The sequence below is a fragment of the Pleurodeles waltl genome, chromosome 4_2 (assembly GCF_031143425.1).
Source record: "Pleurodeles waltl isolate 20211129_DDA chromosome 4_2, aPleWal1.hap1.20221129, whole genome shotgun sequence".
NCBI classification, from domain to species: domain Eukaryota; kingdom Metazoa; phylum Chordata; class Amphibia; order Caudata; family Salamandridae; genus Pleurodeles; species Pleurodeles waltl.
This window is the reverse complement of record NC_090443.1, coordinates 88,681,729-88,700,308: the sequence shown is the minus strand read 5'-3', so window position 1 is coordinate 88,700,308 and position 18,580 is coordinate 88,681,729. Positions and strand designations below refer to the sequence as shown.

General features: G+C 47.3%; 1 long non-coding RNA gene across 2 annotated transcripts in view; it reads right to left on the bottom strand.

Moving 5' to 3' along the window:
* Positions 1-79, bottom strand: part of LOC138292287 (uncharacterized) — a 110,943-nt gene extending 110,864 nt beyond the window's left edge. The window contains exon 1 of one of the 2 annotated variants that reach the window (XR_011202638.1): positions 15-79. This is a non-coding gene — a long non-coding RNA (uncharacterized lncRNA). The remainder of the gene's footprint in view (positions 1-14) is intronic. The other variant, XR_011202637.1, reaches the window with a different exon arrangement.
* Positions 80-18,580: the final 18,501 nt, after the last annotated feature.

The window sequence follows — 18,580 nt, the reverse complement described above, 5'->3', positions numbered from 1 at the left end:
ACCGATTAACTCACAGTAACCCCGTCATTAGTGTGTTTGGGGGCCGCATTCCCAAAAAGCAGGAAGATTATGCGGTCCCTGGGAGAAGAAGGATGCTGGATGCGCAGGCAGCCAATCAGTGTGGAGATCTGGTGGTGGCCAGGCCCACCCTTCATTAGTGGATAGAAGAAAGAGAGGTAGGACTAAGAGACCCTTCGTGTCATCCTACAAGGGACATAGAAACAAAAAGAAGACAACCACCGACATTGCGGAGGAGTAGAGAGAAACGGGAGTCACATGAATTACATCAGTGCAATAAATGATAAAAGTAAAAATGTAAAAATAAAAAGGAAAGTAAATCAAAAGGAAAGAATGGTAGTAAAAAAAATATATAATAATAAAAAATATACATAATAAATAAAAAATAAATAATAAAGAGAAAAGAGAAAAACCACGATAGAAGAAAAGGAAAATAAAGGAAAATAAAGAAAAAGGCAAATTAACAAAAAATACAAAATATACAAAATAAAAAGTAAATAAATAAACAACAATACAACAATAAGACAATACAAATAAATATGAAAATAGTAATACAGATATAGATAGAAGGGACTAAATTAGATCCCTGACGAAAATCAGGTGGCACCCAAAAATACAGCCTCTAAATGATGAACGTCGTATGTTACTTGACACCAAAAAGAGGAGAATATCAAAAAATTTAATGAAAATCATGGGCTACACAGAGAGTGTTTACATAGGAGGTGAGTCAGGCTGGCATAGGCCAATAAATGACACTCTATGACAAGGATACAGGATTAGGAGAAGTTTATCTCATGCAGGCTGAGAAACTCATCCATGGTATATCATCATTCAGTCCGTGTATATGGGTTCCCAATTTGAACACCCAACGTTGTTCTACTTCTTACAGTACTTGGGAGTCTAGAACAACAATCGCTCCACCCTTATCCCAGCAGATCCAATAACCTTAAACCAGCAGATAAGGGTGGAGCGATTGTTGTTCTAGACTCCCAAGTATACAGAACTGAGTGCCTTCGTCTTTTGAGTGATTTGACTTATTACACTCTCATTTCACGTGACCCTACTGAGAGTTACAGTTGCAGATTCGCTCCTTGATCCATGAGGCAGAATCTAATTCTTGGATATCCCATAAAGAGGCAGAATTTTTGGATACTACCAACCCATGTATACCTTATTTTTACTGTCTCCCTAAAATTCACAAGGGCAAATTACCCCGCCCCCAGACGACCTATTGTCTCTGGTATAGGGTCGGTGTTAGAACCTCTCTCCATCTTCTGTGATTACTTTTTACAACCCATTGCAAAAGAATATTCTACCTTTTTGGAAGGACACTAAGGAGGTCCTGAATTTGATTAAATCCATCAATGATACGGATATGGTACAAGCCCTGATTAGCCTCGATGTTGAATCCCTTTATACCAACATCCCACAAGAAGCAACATTATAAGTTATTGAGGCGGCCCTACTGAACAGAGCACTGAGTACACCTACTCCTGTTCATTTTATTATGAAATGTGCTTCATTAGCTCTGACTGAAAATGTTTTTCAATTTGAAGATCAGCTGTACCATCAAACTCGCGGGACATCAATGGGGAGTACCTTCGTCCCTAGTCTAGCCTGTTTATATGTGTACCATTTTGAACAACGTTTCATTCTTAATATCACCAACCCCTTTTCTGATAACATCAGATTATGGCATCGATATATGGATGATATCCTCATCATATGGCAGGGTGAGGTACACTTAGTTGACTCTTTCACTGATTGGATCAATAGTCCTTACCCTTTCTTAAAGTTCACTTCTACAGTGTCTTCAACCAGCATTTCCCTTTTGGATCTCACTATTACCATCAAAAATGGTAAACTGCAAACTTGTATCTATCAAAAAAAGAATGATCGTTGCAGTTTACTATTATATGAGAGGTACCACCCCAAAGTTCTATGAGACAATCTACTGTAAGGCCAGTTCTTGCGACTACGTCGTACCTGTAGCAATATTTCCTCCTATGAAGTACAAGCTAACTATCTAGCAACAAAGCTCCTTGAGAGACATTACCCACAAAAAATCATTAATTCAGCCCGCAAACGGGCTCGTAACAACAATAGAGAAGCCTTATTGACCTCTGCACAAAAAGACACCATTTCCCGATTGACCTGCATTTCCACCTTTTCACCAGTATCTAATACTCTCAAAAAACTCATTAATAAACGTTGGTCTATCCTTACCAGTGGGGGAGTGGCGATACCTAAACCTCTATTTGCTTTAAAAAGATCCTCTAACATCAAGGATGCAGTGGTACGCACTAGACCAGTGTAAAGAAATGGCTCCCTGTTGCAGTTACCCCCCACTTTTTGCCTGATACTGATGCTGACTTGACTGAGAAGTGTGCTGGGACCCTGCTAACCAGGCCCCAGCACCAGTGTTCTTTCACCTAAAATGTACTTTTGATTCCACAATTGGCACACCCTGGCATCCAGGTAAGTCCCTTGCAACTGGTACCCCTGGTGATGCCAGGGAAGGTCTCTAAGGGCTGCAGCATATCTTATGCCACCCTGGGGACCCCTCACTCAGCACAGACACACTGCTTGCCAGCTTGTGTGTGCTGATGAGAACAAAACGAGTAAGTCGACATGGCACTCCCCTCAGGGTGCCATGCCAACCTCACACTGCCTATGCAGTAGAGATAAGTCACCCCTCTAGTAGGCCTTACAGCCCTAAGGCAGGGTGCACTATACCATAGGTGAGGGCACCAATGCATGAGCACTATGCCCCTACAGTGTCTAAGCAAAACCTTAGACATTGTAAGTGCAGGGTAGCCATAAGAGTATATGGTCTGGGAGTCTGTCAAAAACGAACTCCACAGCTCCATAATGGCTACACTGAATACTGGGAAGTTTAGTATCAAACTTCTCAGAATAATAAACCCACACTGATGCCAGTGTTGGATTTATTAAAAAATGCACACAGAGGGCATCTTACCCCCTGTATTTTACCCAATTGTTCAGTGCAGGACTGACTGGTCTGTGCCAGCCTGCTGCTGAGAGACGAGTGTCTGACCTCATGCGGTGAGAGCCTTTGTGCTCTCTGAGGACAGAAACAAAGCCTGCTCTGGGTGGAGGTGCTTCACACCTCCCCCCTGAAGGAACTGTAACACCTAGCAGTGAGCTTCAAAGGCTCAAGCTTCGTGTTACAATGCCCCAGGGCACTCCAGCTAGTGGAGATGCCCGCCCCCCTGGACACAGCCCCCACTTTTGGCGGCAAGTCCAGGAGAGATAATGAGAAAAACAAGGAGGAGTCACTGGCCAGTCAGGACAGCCCCTAAGGTGTCCTGAGCTGAGGTGACTCTGACTTTTAGAAATCCTCCATCTTGTAGAAGGAGGATTCCCCCAATAGGGATAGGAATGTGACCCCCACCCCTTGGGAGGAGGCACAAAGAGGGTGTACCCACCCTCAGGGCTAGTAGCCATTGGCTACTAACCCCCCAGACCTAAACACGCCCTTATATTTAGTATTTAAGGGCTCCCCTGAACCTAAGAATTTAGATTCCTGAAACTACAAGAAGAAGAAGACTGCTGAGCTGAAAAACCCCTGCAGAGGAAGAACAGAAGACACCAACTGCTTTGGCCCCAGTCCTACCGGCCTGTCTCCTGCCTTCCAAAGAAACCTGCTCCAGCGACGCTTTCCAAGGGACCAGCGACCACTTAATCCTCTGAGGACTGCCCTGCTTCAAGAAAGACAAGAAACTCCCGAGGACAGCGGCACTGCTCCAAAAGAACTGCAACTTTGTTTCAAGGAGCAGATTTACAAACCCCTGCAACTCCCCGCAAGAAGCGTGAGACTTGCAACACTACACCCGGCGACCCCGACTCGACTGGTGGAGAACCAACACCTCAGGGAGGACCCTCTGGCGACTCAGAGACTGTGGGTAACCAAAGTTGTCCCCCCTGAGCCCCCACAGCGCCGCCTGCAGAGGGAATCCCGAGGCTCCCCCTGACCGCGACTGCCTGAACTCCATTTCCCGACGGCTGGAAAAGACCCTGCACCCGCAGCCCCCAGCACCTAAAGGAACGGAACTCCTGTGCAGGAGTGACCCCCAGGAGGCCCTCTCCCTTGCCCAGGTGGTGGCTACCCCGAGGAGCCCCCCCCTTGCCTGCCTGCACCGCTGAAGAGATCCCTTGATCTCTCATTGAAATCTACAGAGAACCCGACGCTTGTTTGCACACTGCACCCGGCCGCCCCCGCGCTGCTGAGGGTGTACTTTTTGTGCTGACTTGTGTCCCCCCCGGTGCCCTACAAAACCCCCCTGGTCTGCCCTCCGAAGACGTGGGTACTTACCTGCTGGCAGACCGGAACCGGGGCACCCCCTTCTCTCCATTGAAGCCTATGCGTTTTGGGCACCTCTTTGACCTCTGCACCTGACCGGCCCTGAGCTGCTGGTGTGGTAACTTTGGGGTTGCTCTGAACCCCCAACGGTGGGCTACCTTGGACCCAAACCTGAGACTTGTAAGTGATTTACTTACCTGACAAAACTAACAAAAACTTACCTCCCCCAGGAACTGTGAAAATTGCACTGTGTCCACTTTTAAAACAGCTTATTGTGTTTTATGTAAAAAGTATACATGCTAATGTAATGATTCAAAGTTCCTAAAGTACTTACCTGCAATACCTTTCAAATGAGATATTACATGTAGAATTTTAACCTGTGGTTCTTAAAATAAACTAAGAAAATATATTTTTCTATAACAAAACCTATTGGCTGGATTTGTCTCTGAGTGTGTGTTCCTCATTTATTGCCTGTGTGTATGTACAACAAATGCTTAACACTACTCCTTGGATAAGCCTACTGCTCGACCACACTACCACAAAATAGAGCATTAGTATTATCTCTTTTTGCCACTATCTTACCTCTAAGGGGAACCCTTGGACTCTGTGCATACTATTCCTTACTTTGAAATAGTGCATACAGAGCCAACTTCCTACAACCAGTGGTTCCCAACTTGTGGTCCGGGGACCCCTGGGGGTCCGCAAACCCTCCTCAGGGGGTCCGCGACTGCTTAGAAAATTAAATAATATTAACAGATTAGGTCCCCAGCTTTCGGTAATGACTTAGTGGGGGTCCCCAAATTCCAATTATGATTCAGTGGGGGTCCCCGGGTTCCAGTAATGATAAAATGGGGGTCCACAGATGTCAAAAGGTTGGGAACCACTGCACTAGACCACTGACGCTCATCAAGGAATCTGACCAAATGACACTTTGGGTCCTTCCACCTGTGACGGGTCACCACCCATGTGGCAACTGCAATGCATGCTCTCTGACTAAATGCATGAGCGTTATCCATCTGGAACTCATTGGCCCTTGGCGACTTCTGAGCCATAACAATTGTAACACTTGTAACTGTATCTATATGATTGGCTGTCCCTGCGACTTGTGATATACTGGAATGACCACAAGACCGGTGAAAATCAGAATCAATGAGCACCGTAGTAATATTAGATGTGGATGCCTTACTACTAAATTGAGTATTCACTATTGTGATGTTCAACACACTCTTGACGACTTGTAGTGGATCGTTCTTGAGACTGTGAAACCTTCTTCCAGAACTCTGCTAGAAGTAGAACAACATTGGGTGTTCAAATTGGGAACCCATATACATGGACTAAATGATGCTACACCATGGATGAGTGCCTCAGCCTGCATGAGATAAACCCCTCCTACTCCTGTATCCTTGTCATAGAGTGTCATTTATTGGCCTATGCAAGCCTGACTCACCTCCTATGTAAACACTGTGTGTGGCCCATGATTTTCATTTAATTTTTTGATATTCTCCTCTTTTTGATGACAAGTAACGTACAACGTTCATCATATAGAGGCTGTATTTTTGGGGGGCAACTGATTTTCATCAGGGACCTAATTTAGTCCCTTCTATCTCTATCTGTATTACTATTTTCATTTTTATTTGTATTGCCTTATTGTTGTATTGATATTTATTTATTTACTTTCTATTTTGTATATTTTGTATTTTTTGTTTATTTGCCTTTTTCGTTATTTTCCTTTTCTTCTATCTTGTTTTTTCTCTTTATTGTTTATTTTTTATTTCTTACATATATTTTTTATTATTATCTATTTTTTCACTAGCATTCTTTCCCTTTGATTTACATTCCTTTTTATTTTTACATTTTGACTTTTATCATTTATTGTCTGCACCAATGTAATTCATGTGACTCCAGTTTCCCTCCAATCGTCCGCAATGTCGGCATTTGTCCACTTTTTGTTTCTATTTCCCTTGTAGGACGGACATGAAGGGTCTCTTAGTCCTATCTCTCTTCTATCCACTGATGAAGGGCGGTCCCAGGCACCACCGTATCTCCACACTGATTGGCTGCCTGCTCATCCATCATCCTTCTTCTCCTTGGGACCGCGTACTCTTCCTGCTTTTTGGGAACGCGGCCCGACGAAGTCCTGCAACACACTAATGACGGTGTTACTGTGAGTTAATCGGTTTGAATAGAACGCTTCCTTGTCACTCCTTTTTATTGTTTTAAGTTCGCTTTTCCTTTGTACTTGCTGCATGCTCCTCTGCCGATTTCGATTCCAGTATATATTGAAATCTATGCCTGTACTTTTAGTTTTTCCATAATGCAGTTCTGGTTTTGACCTTTATGTCAGTTTCTTCGCTGACTGCATGCTTATTTTTGACTTTTCTACAGCCACGTGATTGTCAATGTTCGGCACCACAAGCTGATTTGTGAATATGGAACCTGCATTTTTTAATCCTTACCACTGTTCCTTTTGCACTCTTCCAATATACAATGGATGTCTCATTCACCATTAGATCTTTGGTGATTATACTTACTAGTCCAGAGTATTCTCCTTTGTTTCGATAATTGACTGACTTATATAAGTCCTTCCTGCAATATGTCGCTGTTGAAACATCGATTGACTATAGGCATGTGTTTCCCATGGAGCCCTGCATTTAATTAAGGACGGTAAGCATAATTTTTTATATGTTTGTTTCCACTGAGCAAATTTTGCTCTAGCAATGAACACCACGTCACATTAACATCATCACACTAATTGTGTATTACCTACAATAGAACCAGCATGAATGTGGTTCGTCTATTTTGGGTCTCCACAGGTATCTCTCAGTTTTTTCTAGTAGACATGAACTGATGTGAATAAACCTTTACTCCTTCTTCCTTGTATATGTTCAATAGTCAATGAACATAGTGTACTTCCACACTAAAAGCTTTGGAGAAGATTGTGTCTAGTCCTGATGAAGCGCCAGGTGATCCGTTTGGACGTTGCAAGGCGCGATACATGTTGACTTTCCATAGTGGTTAAAGTTATCATACTTTTTCCCTTCGTTGGGTAGAGCATGGGACCATTATTTCCCTTTCACTCTACATGTATTTTTAATCTTGACCGGTTCCTCTCTCGCCTAATAAAATTGGTTCTTCGAGGAGACGACTGAGCCAATTTTAGCATTTTTCTCTCCAGCTGTTCTCCTTTTCTTGCTGTAACCTACATCTTTTTTTCCCTTAGTACAAGATCTCCTGCAAAGAGGCCCCTTTAAGGGCCCCGTCAGACTTTGCAGTGCCGGTCTGACGTGGAGCAAGCCCAATGATGAAACATGAGGGCCCTTGCTTCTGAATTTACATATACCTGAGGCACCTGATGTTTTCTGTGTTTTTCTGTCTTTATTTTTGTTGCTTTTTTTGGAACAGTGTACCTTACTTTTTGCAATTACATGATGGTTCTTGGACCCAAGTTAAACTGGGAAACAACGGAGCCTTAACAAGGAAAATTTACACTATGGATGGGTTGCACCAAGATTGCATGATCGCTATATATTTATATCAGATATCATAGCGATCTTATGCCCCAGCAGTACATTTCCACCAAATTAGGAGGGGGGGCAATTTCATCGATATTTTATGAAGACAACACCATTTTGTTGGATCGTACACTATTCCTCCAGAAGCAGTTGGATTATTTTACAATCCATTGGCTACTAAATGATTTAAAAATTAATATTGCAAAAACAAAAGGAATAATATTTTCAAAATCAAGGAAAAAGCTAAATTAGTTAAAATGGTGGCTCAGATCCAATAAGCTAGAGGTAGGAAAGGAATACATATATTTGGGTATACTTTTGAAAGATAATTATAACTTTAAGGCAAATATAGCCTCCCAGGAGCAGAGGGTGAGTTCTGTCGCCTGGTCTTTAAAATAATGAACTCTGCTCTGGGTCACAAGTTTGTCGAAATATTAAAAGAAACGCACATCCTAAAAATAGTGAGCTTATTGCTATAGGGATTGGAAATTATGGTGGAAATCGATCTTCTACCCCTGCACTCAATAGACATGGTAACTTGGAAAAACTGGTTAAACCTACCAAAAGGCTCAATTACTAGTGCACTTAGGCTGCAACTGGGCCTTGTGAACATTAAACAAAGAAAATACTGGCAGAGAATTTTAAACTGTGGTGTGAAGTTATAGTCATCATCAATGGGGTCATTTAGGTATCTGCTAAAATGCCAGTTACCAATGAGGGATGCAACCCCCTGGATTATGAATTTATGTAATATCTTAAAGGCCTCAAATTTGTCTTTAGTGTTAACCCATAAACTCTCTGCAAGCTAACATTACAAATTGCAGGAAGATACCATAGGTTGTACATTTCTTACACTTAGATGACAAAAGGCAAGTTACAACAGTAATTAAAAGATATAAAAGCACCAAATACACAACTTTGGATATTTAAGTTGAGAATGGGTTAAGTGCCATCATTCATTAAATGGAAATACAAACCTGAGAACTCTAAGATGGACTACTAAATATAGGATCTCTGTCCATGTTGCGCATAACACAATTTAAGTCTACGGGCCTCAATATGAGTTTGGTGGTCAGACAAACCAACGGCAAACTTGCCGGGAGGACACCATCGATCCACCCAAGCCTATTAGAATGTTCCCGCTGGGCTGGCTGCCGAGAACATTGTAGTACATGTTTCTGCCGGGCTGACCTACGGGAACAGTGCTACAATATTGGTATCGGCTCCCAAGGCCAATACCGTAGCACTACTGCTCCATCGGAATGCGTACAGTCTGTCTGATGGTGCTGGTCAGGGAGGTCCCCGCACTTCCCATATGATGGGCAGTGCAGGGGCCCCTGGCACTGACTTTCCACCAGTCTTTCCATGGTGTGGTGACCGCTATGGAAAGACTGCCTGAAAGCAGAGTTGTAATCAGCACAGCAGCGCTGGGTTCAGTGCGCCATAGCTGAGTACACCACAGACCTCCGTCAGCCCGTTGGGAACGTTTTTCATGGTGGAGACAGAAGTTTCCTGGTAGGCCCGCCTGGCAGGGTTGTAATGTGCCTGCCACGGTCCTAATGAGGCCCTAAGTCATATTTGTATTTTTGGCACTGGTTTTAAAACTGAAAGAAAGAAAATTTTATTACTGTTTTTTAGAGAGCTTCTGACATGACACACCCAAGATTTATTATCTCTAATATTTGAATGTAGCAACACCAAACTATGCTACAGGGGAGGGCAAACTTTTAGAGATGGTGAACAGTAGGTTGAGTAAAGAAGGTATATTGTATTTAGATTAATGGCCAATGCCAGTGGTGATAAACAATACAAAGTATGATATAAATCCTGTGTATTCCCAATATTTTAATGTTATAATGATAATGATTTTGCTTTTAACTTTAACATGATTTTGATTAAATTAAATGGTATTTTGATAATTTTATTTATTCTATTTATAATATATGTACAAGGTCACTTTATAGCAAGTCGACAAATGAGTAGTTTACTGGAACAGAGGAATGGGAATGTTTGATTAATTGCATGGTTGTGGTCTTAATTGATTGTATGTGAAACTATATGGAATATGTATGTGAGCCTTGTTTGGCTCAAATCAAACAAAGAAATAAAGAAACATAAAGAGGACATAGACCCCTTAGAAGCAAAAAGCTATAGGCCTATCTCCCTACTTAAAGATGATTGTAAGATTTATGCCAACATTTTAGGACTAAAGAAAATCCTCCCTAAACTGATGTATAATTCCCAAACTGCTTTTCCTAAGGGCATATCTGCTGCTGACAACATTAGAATGTTCTGACACAAAATAAAGAAAGCTAAAGTGCCAGTTTCTTCCGCAATGACCATGGTCATGGAAACAGAGAAGGCCTTTGATAAAGTATTGTGTCCTTCCAATGGTCAACGATCCAGAATATTTAACCTATGACAAAAATGTGAACATTTGTCCCTAGCTTTATACAACCAACCCTCAGCCCCCCTTAGAGCTAAAGGACAACTCCCATAGAAAATATCTCTATTATAGGTTACCAGACATGGACGTCTGCTATTTCCCCTACTGTTCCTTCTTGCCATCGAACCACTACTTGTTGCCTTTCTTTCAAGCCCACTCATAAAAGGGATAACTTTTCCCTAAAAAGTACATAAAGAGGCTGCTTATGAGGATGACATCATTTTCACTGAACACGCTGTCCGAGCTATTCCAGAGATCCTTTGTAAAATGAACACATATTCAGATGTCTCTGGATACTTCCTGAATCAGGATAAAACAAATGTTTTTTCCTCTTGTTACCCCTTGTTACCCCTTGATAATTGAAAATACAGACTAAAATGGCAACCAAAACTAGTATCTAGGCATCTGGTTCAAAAGGAACCTGGATGAAACAAAACAATGGCCCTCATTACAACATTGGCGTTAATGCCCCCTACCACCGTACTGACAGCCGCCAACATACCATGACCACTGCGGTATACCGCTATGGATATTATGACCCACACAGAGAAATCCACCACTATACAGACACCAACACAAGTCCGCCAGCCCAAAGGTCAGTGATAAACTGGTGGTACCAAAACCGACACTGTTGCGCCAACAGAAATACGCCCACAGCATCATGACCCACAAATCACCGCGGCAGACATTCAACCGCAGTAAACCATTGGCGGTACAGACCGCTGCGCTCAAAATACACACACACTAACAAAACAACACCACATTGAACAGTTCAAACTACACACACCTGACACTCATACACTCACACCACAACCACACACCCAATCCAATATAAAACACACTCCCACAATACCCACAACCCTTACAATGAAAAAAAAAATATTGCCAACTGAGAGAGAGAGAGACAAGCCAGGAGCACCCACTGAATCTGAGCCACATAACACAATCACCCATACACCATCCACGCATCTCACAGCACACTCCCTAACACATCACACCATACACCCTCACACATACCACTCACACTACACCCATGGCACCACAAAGACACCCCAGGTTCTCAGAGGAAGAGCTAAGGGTCATGGTGGAGGAAATCATCCGGGTAGAGCCACAGCTATTCGGATCACAGGTCCAGCAGACGTCTATTGCTAGGAAGTTGGAGCTATGGTGGAGAGTCATGGATAGGGGATAGGGTCAACGCCATGGGACAGCACCCAAGAACCAGGGATGACATCAGGAAGAGGTGGAATGACCTACGGAGGAAGGTGCATTCCGTGGTTGCAAACACCTGGCAGCTGTAGAGAGGACTGGCGGTGGACCACCACCTCCTCCCCCACAACTAACAACATGGGGGGAGCAAGTCTTGGCGATCATGCATCCTGAAGGCCTTGCAGGAGTAGCAGGAGGACTGGACTCTGGTAAGTCAAATCTTTACTACTATATCCCCCACCCTACCTGCATGCCATCACAAACTCCTACCCCTACCCTCACCACCATCACTCCACCACCTCACATATACCCCACTATCACAACCCACCCATCCCAATACCAAGCCCTGCATGCAACACCAATGCATGGACACCCATCACAGACCTGCATTGACAACCCTCACCACAGCATGCACACTAGTGACAATCACTTAGCCAAACCAAGCACAACTCACACAAGCCAAAGCTACCTTGCTAATAACAACCATAGAGGGAAACATATCCATGCATAAGGTGGCACACACAGATACAATAACACTGCATTTACATCCCCACAGGCCCCTCACTCAACGTCACCAGAGAGGAGGTGCCAGCCACATCCAGTCCCCCCACAGAAAAGGCCCACAGTGATGACAGCAGCTCTGCACGCCTGGATCACGATGACCAACCTGACCCATCAGGGACCTCTACACAGTCAGTTACCCTGCCACAGTCCCAACCCACCACAGAGCCTCCCCACTCAGGAAACACCAGCACAGCACCCACCCAGGGGGCCCATTCCTCTGTCCCCAGGACATGTCAATCAGCAGTGTGTCCACCTCTACAAGGACCCCAGGCAACCCCACAAACCCAAGACAATCAGAGATCTGGGGTCAGTAGCAGTGGGCACACAGTTCAGGGGACAGAGGCACAGGACAACAGGAAAGCTGGGAGAACTGCTGTGCGACAGGGTGAGTACAGGCCCAGGGAACCCACTCTTCACAAGGCACTTGCAGGGATCGTGGGAGCATACCACCAGTCCCAGGAGACCATGGGTCAGATACTGTACAAGTTGCAGGAGCAACAGGAGGGACAGTACCAGGGGATCAGGGAGGACCTGAAAGACATCCACACCACCCTGGTCACCATTGCAGGGATGCTGGCAGACATGGCCAACACCATGAGGGAGGCAGTGGCACACCTATGGGCCCCTGACACTAGCCACACCGAAGAACAGCCCTCCGCCTCTGCCAGCCCTAGTGGACAGGTGGCCCTGCCACAGGACCAACAGGCCACTGGCACCCCACCCCCTGCAGAAGGAGAACCACCCCGCAAATGGTCCCTGCGATCCAATCAGAAGCCAGAGAACATTGCCAAGACCCCGACAGGAAATAAGAATCTTCTGATTGTCACCCTTCTGTCCCACTCTGTCAAACTGTCCACCTTGAACTGCCATTGCTCCCCTTCCTATGCCCCCTTGGACAATGCACCTGGGATACAAATAGACTGGACTCTACCCTGGACGTTTCTCCATCAGCAACCCAGCCCATTGCAATACCCACTCCACTTATTAGCACCAAAATAAATGCCCTTTGAACAAATTCAAGTATGGAGTCTGTGGATTAAATGACACATGTAGTAGTTTCACAAACTGTAAACATTGTAATATTAACATAGGTATAACCTGTAGTGGGCAGCGGTAAACAGACCAGGAGCCAGAGTGGGGCACAGAGATCTGAAAATAGAGATGCCAAAGGATACAGTAAGTGGCCATAGACATGGGGAAATCAGGCTGACATGTTCAATGTCAAACACAAAACTGCAATGGAAGGTGAAGTTACAGTATCTTACCTGTGTGTCACTGGAAGTACTGTTGAATGAGTGTATTTCTGTTGTCCACATCTTCTTCCTCTGCCTCCTCCTCGTCACTAGCCACAGGCTCCAACGCTGCCACAAGACCATCTCCAGGCCAGGTTGTGCAACATGCAACGATGATCTGGCACACCTTCTTGGGTGAGTAGTACAGGGATCCACCTGCCAGATGGAGGCACCGTAATCTGGCCTTCAGGAGGCCAAATGTTCTCTCAATTATCCTCCTTGTTTGGCCATGTGCCTCATTGTAACATTCCTCTGCCCTTGTCCTGGCATTCCGCACCGAGGTCAGTAGCCATGAGAAATTGGGGTAACCAGAGTCACCTGTAAATATCGAGGGATACCTGTTAGCTACACACTCACCCTTAGGGCCAAACCCACACCCATATACTTACATCAACTGGGTGCGGACCACGGGCTCACCTATTAGCCACACCCGGTGTTTCTGGAGTTGAGACATCACATATGGAATGCTGCTCTTCCTCAAGATAAAGGCATCATGCAAAGAGCCAGGATACTTGGCATTCACATGGGAGATGTACTAGTCCGCCAAACACACCATCTGCACATTCAGAGAGTGAAAGCTTTTTCTATTCCTGAACACGTGTTCATTTCTACGGGGGGGGACGACAAATGCTATATGTTTACCATCAATGACACCAATGATGTTAGGGATTTGTCCCAGGGCATAAAAGTCAGCCTTCACTGTGACCAAATCCTCCACCTGGGGGAATACGATGTAGCTGCGCATGTGTTTCAGCAGGGCAGACAACACTCTGGTCAGCACATTGGAGAACATTGGCTAAGACATCCCTGATGCCATGGCCACTGTCGCCTGGAAGGAACCCCTTGCCAGGAAATGGAGCACTGACAGGACCTGCACTAGAGGGGGGGATACCTGTGGACTGGCGGATAAGCTGAAATCAGGTCTGGCTCCAATTGGGCACACAGTTCTTGGATTGTAGCCCTATCAAGTCTGTCGGTCAGGATAATGTGCATTGTCGCCAGGTCCACCAGGGGTCTGTACACAGGGGGATGTCTCCATCTCCTATTCATTCTCAGCGGTTGAACTCTAGGGTGAAAAACGGCGAGCAGAGGGTCATATTCACACATATGTGAAAATAAAAATGCATTTCTTCCTTTACAGAAACAGTATGTGAATTTGAGAGTCAGTTGATGTGCCAACATCTGCTGTGATGCAGTTAGGTGCCATAGCCTGTGCCCCCCTGAAATGGTGGCTGCCTGATCTGTGAGGAGAGACAAGTGTAAATGAGGTAATTCTGCTGGCGTTGTGCGCCGTTGTGGTCGACGGACAACGACCGCGGCGCAACTTCGTATTGGTTATCATTGGGCCCTATGTGTTCCAGGAGCCAATGGTGGTGTATGCCGGCTGTGACAGTACGCTCCGCCGCTGATGTGACCACCATTTTCTATCTGTTTACTCACTTGCTACCTGACCTTGAACAGGAATGGACCTACACTGCAAGTGCTGCTGTGACCTGTGTCTGGAAGTGACAATGGCTTGAGTGTCTGGGGAAAGGGCCGCCGCCTTCACTTCGGAGGTGTTGGAGAGACTGGTGAATGGGGTCCTACCCCAGTACACTTTACTCTATGGTTCTCCAGACAAACAGGTGAGTACACTGTGAGCATGGTGTGTGGGCCATGAATGTATGGATTACTGTGTGTGTAAGCCTCGTGTGGGGGGGCTGAGGGGTCCTGGGCACTGTGGGCATGTCTGGTGGTCAATGTCTGTGCATAAGGGGCTGGGAGGGATATTGTGGGCCATGAGTGTAACAGTCCAGATAGTATGACTAATCCCTTTTTCTATGCATATTTTCCTGCAGGTCAGCGCCCATCAGAAAAAGTGTATTTGGTGTACCATCGCCAAGGAGGTGTGGACCCTGGGGGTCTTTGACAGGCAGAGCACCCACTGCTGCAAACGGTGGGAGCACCTGCGCCGCTGGGCTAGAAGACAGCGGAGGCCCAGCTGGGGCTGGCCTCCCAATGAGGAAGGTTTGCCCGTCGTATCCTGACCCAGCTGATGTTCCACATCCTGGCAGTGGCCTACCCGGAGTTGGATGGGTGCTTGAAGGCATCACAGCAGCCACAAGCGGGTGAGTACAGAGTCAGAATCATGACTTTGCGCGCGTTAAGATTTAACCTGGGTGGGGGATGTGGGCTGTGGGTGCCCCTAGGCCAGGGCGAACATGGCAGGGTAGGTCCCTTGTTGGTCAGGCTCTGAAGCACTCCAATCCCAATAGTGTTAGAGGGCATCTACTACTGGGTAGGGTCCTGTTGGTTTCAGGTGTGCATCTAATGGCGTTAGGCAATGTATCCCATGCGCTGGTGAATAGCTATGTAACTGGTAGTGCATGGCCTAGTGCATACGGCTAATCCCTGTGTGTTGTGTACGCAAACGGTAGTGTTGTTGCTGGCATTGATCAAGTGTGTCCTCTGTCTCTCTCTCCCCCTTCTTGTTTTGTCACCCTGTCCTTGGGTGCATTAGCATCATCTGGCGGAGGAGCAGAGGTACTGGCGACGGAGGGAGCTGCATCCCACATGGGCCTGGAGGCCGAATCCACGAGGGTGAGGGCAGCAGTGGGACGGAGGGCGAGGGGAGCACCACGACGGAGACATGAGGGGACACTACAGACAGCGACTCCTCTTCCGATGGAAGCTCTCTGGCTGTGGTGGACACCTCTGTGCCCACCCCAACAACAGGTACAACCGCCACCCCCGTATTAGCACCGCCCTCCCAGCAGCCCCTCAGCATGTTTCCTGTGCCCGCTCACCCAGGAGGGTGGGCATCTCCTTCACCCCAGGCACCTCAGGCCCTGCCCCAGTCAGCCCTGCTGCCCTCAGTGAGGAGGCTATTGACCTCCTGAGATCCCTCACTGTTGGGCAGTCAACCATACTGAATGCCATCCAGAGTGTCGAAAGGCATTTGCAAAAAACAAATGCATACCTGGAGGGCATTCACTCTGGTGTGGCGGCCCAACAGAGAGCATTCCAGGCTCTGACCTCCGCACTGATGGCAGCCATTGTCCCTGCCTCCAGCCTCCCTTTCCAACTTCCTCTACCTAGTCCCAATCCCCTCAACCCCAACCTATCCCAAGCACACCTTCAGACCAGCATGCACCCAAATCAATACACAGAGTGGCTCAGGCAAACACAAGCACCACACTTTATCTCACAGGCACTCACACAAGCACCATCCCCATGCAGACACACCAACATCCACTGCCTCCACTGTGTCCCCCTCCTCCTTGTTGTCCACCTCCCTCCCGGTAGCCTATCGACTCACACCTGCATGCACTACATCTTCATCCACTACCTCCATCACAAGCACATCTACTACTACACACCCCTCACTGGCAGTCACCACCCCCACATCCATGCACATGTCCCCTGTGTCCTCTCCCACTGTGTCTGTGACCCCTCTTCCCCAAGTACACAAATGCAAGCACACACCCACCCAACAGCCATCCACCTCACAACAGCATCCAGCTCATGCACCTGCACCCAAACACAGCAGACTGACACCTCCTACAACCACTCCCTCTTCCTCCACTCCCAAACCTTCACCCTCTTCCCGCCCCAGTGTCCCTAAGAAGCTTTTCCTCGCCATCATTGACCTCTTTCCTACCTCTCCCACCCCCCATCCTTCACCTGGGGCCAGGGTGGCCAGAACCCAGCCCAGCACCTCAGCCACCCAGTTCACGTCTGCTGTGGTTTCTGCAGCTGTGAGAGGCTCCAAGGAGGCACCCGTCAGCCCAGCCAGTGTGCTACCAACACCTGCTAAGGCCAAGAAGGTTCCGCCACCTGGCAAGGGCAAGAAGGGGACAGCATCCAGCAAGGGGAAGAAGACACAACCATCCAGCAAGGGCAAGTCAAAGACTCCAGCTGGCAGAAGCAAGGAGACACCACCATCTGCCAATGGCAGGAAGGGGCACAGAACACCAGCCATGGCACTTCAGCCGTCTGAGGCTGCAGGTGAAGGCCTGGAGGCTACAACCGCCTGTATCGGCACCTGCACCGCAGCCAGCATTGCCACCTGCACTGCGACCAGCACCGCCATCTGCACCGCCGCAAGCAGCACCACTGCCAGCAGCAGCAGCCCCAGTGCTCAGCCGTCCGAGGCTGCAGATGAAGGCCTGGAGGCTAGCACCACAACCACCAGTATCTCCACCTGCACCGCTGCCAGCACCGCCACCTGCACCGCTGCCAGCACCGCCACCTGCACCACCGCAAGCAGCACCACTGCCAGCAGCAGCAGCCCCAGTGGGCAGCTGTCTGAGGCTGCAGGTGAAGGCCTGGAGGCTACCACTACCACTGCCAGCACTGCCACCTGCAGCGCAACTGTGAGTCACTGAGCAGCCGTGACTGCCGGAGAGCAGTGTGAAGTGGTGACTACATGGGCTGTAGTGCATCCTGGCCCCTGCAAAGGCTGTCGTGACTGTGACCTTGCACTCCAAAACATCTGCGTCACAAGGCACAAGGCCCCCTCCAGAACCAGTAGAAGAAGGCATCCACTCACCCCTCCTTGCCAGGATGAAGAACACTGTGCACAAGGCCCCCTCCAGAACCAGTGGAAGAAGGCATCCACTCACCCCTCCTTGCTAGGATGAAGCACACTGGGCAAAAGGCCCCCTCCAGAACCAGTGGAAGAAGGCATCCACTCACCACTCCTTGTCAGGATGAAGCACACTGGGCACAAGGCCCTCTCCAGAACCAATGGAAGAAGGCATCCACTAGAGAGGCTGTGGCTTTGCACTCCCCAGGACCAAGCAGTGGGCAAACCACCCACTTGAGAGACTAGAGAGACTGTGGGTTTGCACTCTCCAGGACCAATCAGTGGGCAAACCACCCACTAGAGAGACTCTGACTTTGCACTCCCCAGGGCCAAGCAGTGGACAAACCACCCACTAGAGAGATTGTGGCTTTGCACTCCCCAGGACCAAGCAGTGGGCAAACCATCCACTTGAGAGACTGTGGCTTTTAACTCTCCAGGACCAAGCAGTGGGTACACCACACACCTGAGAGACTGTGGCTTTGCACTCCCCAGGACCAAGCAGTGAGCAAACCATCCACTTGAGAGGCTAGAGAGACTGTGGCTTTGCACTCCCCAGGACCAAGCAGTGGGCAAACCATCCACTAGAGAGACTAGAGAGACTGTGGCTTTGCATTCCCCAGGACCAAGCATTGGGCAAACCACCCACTA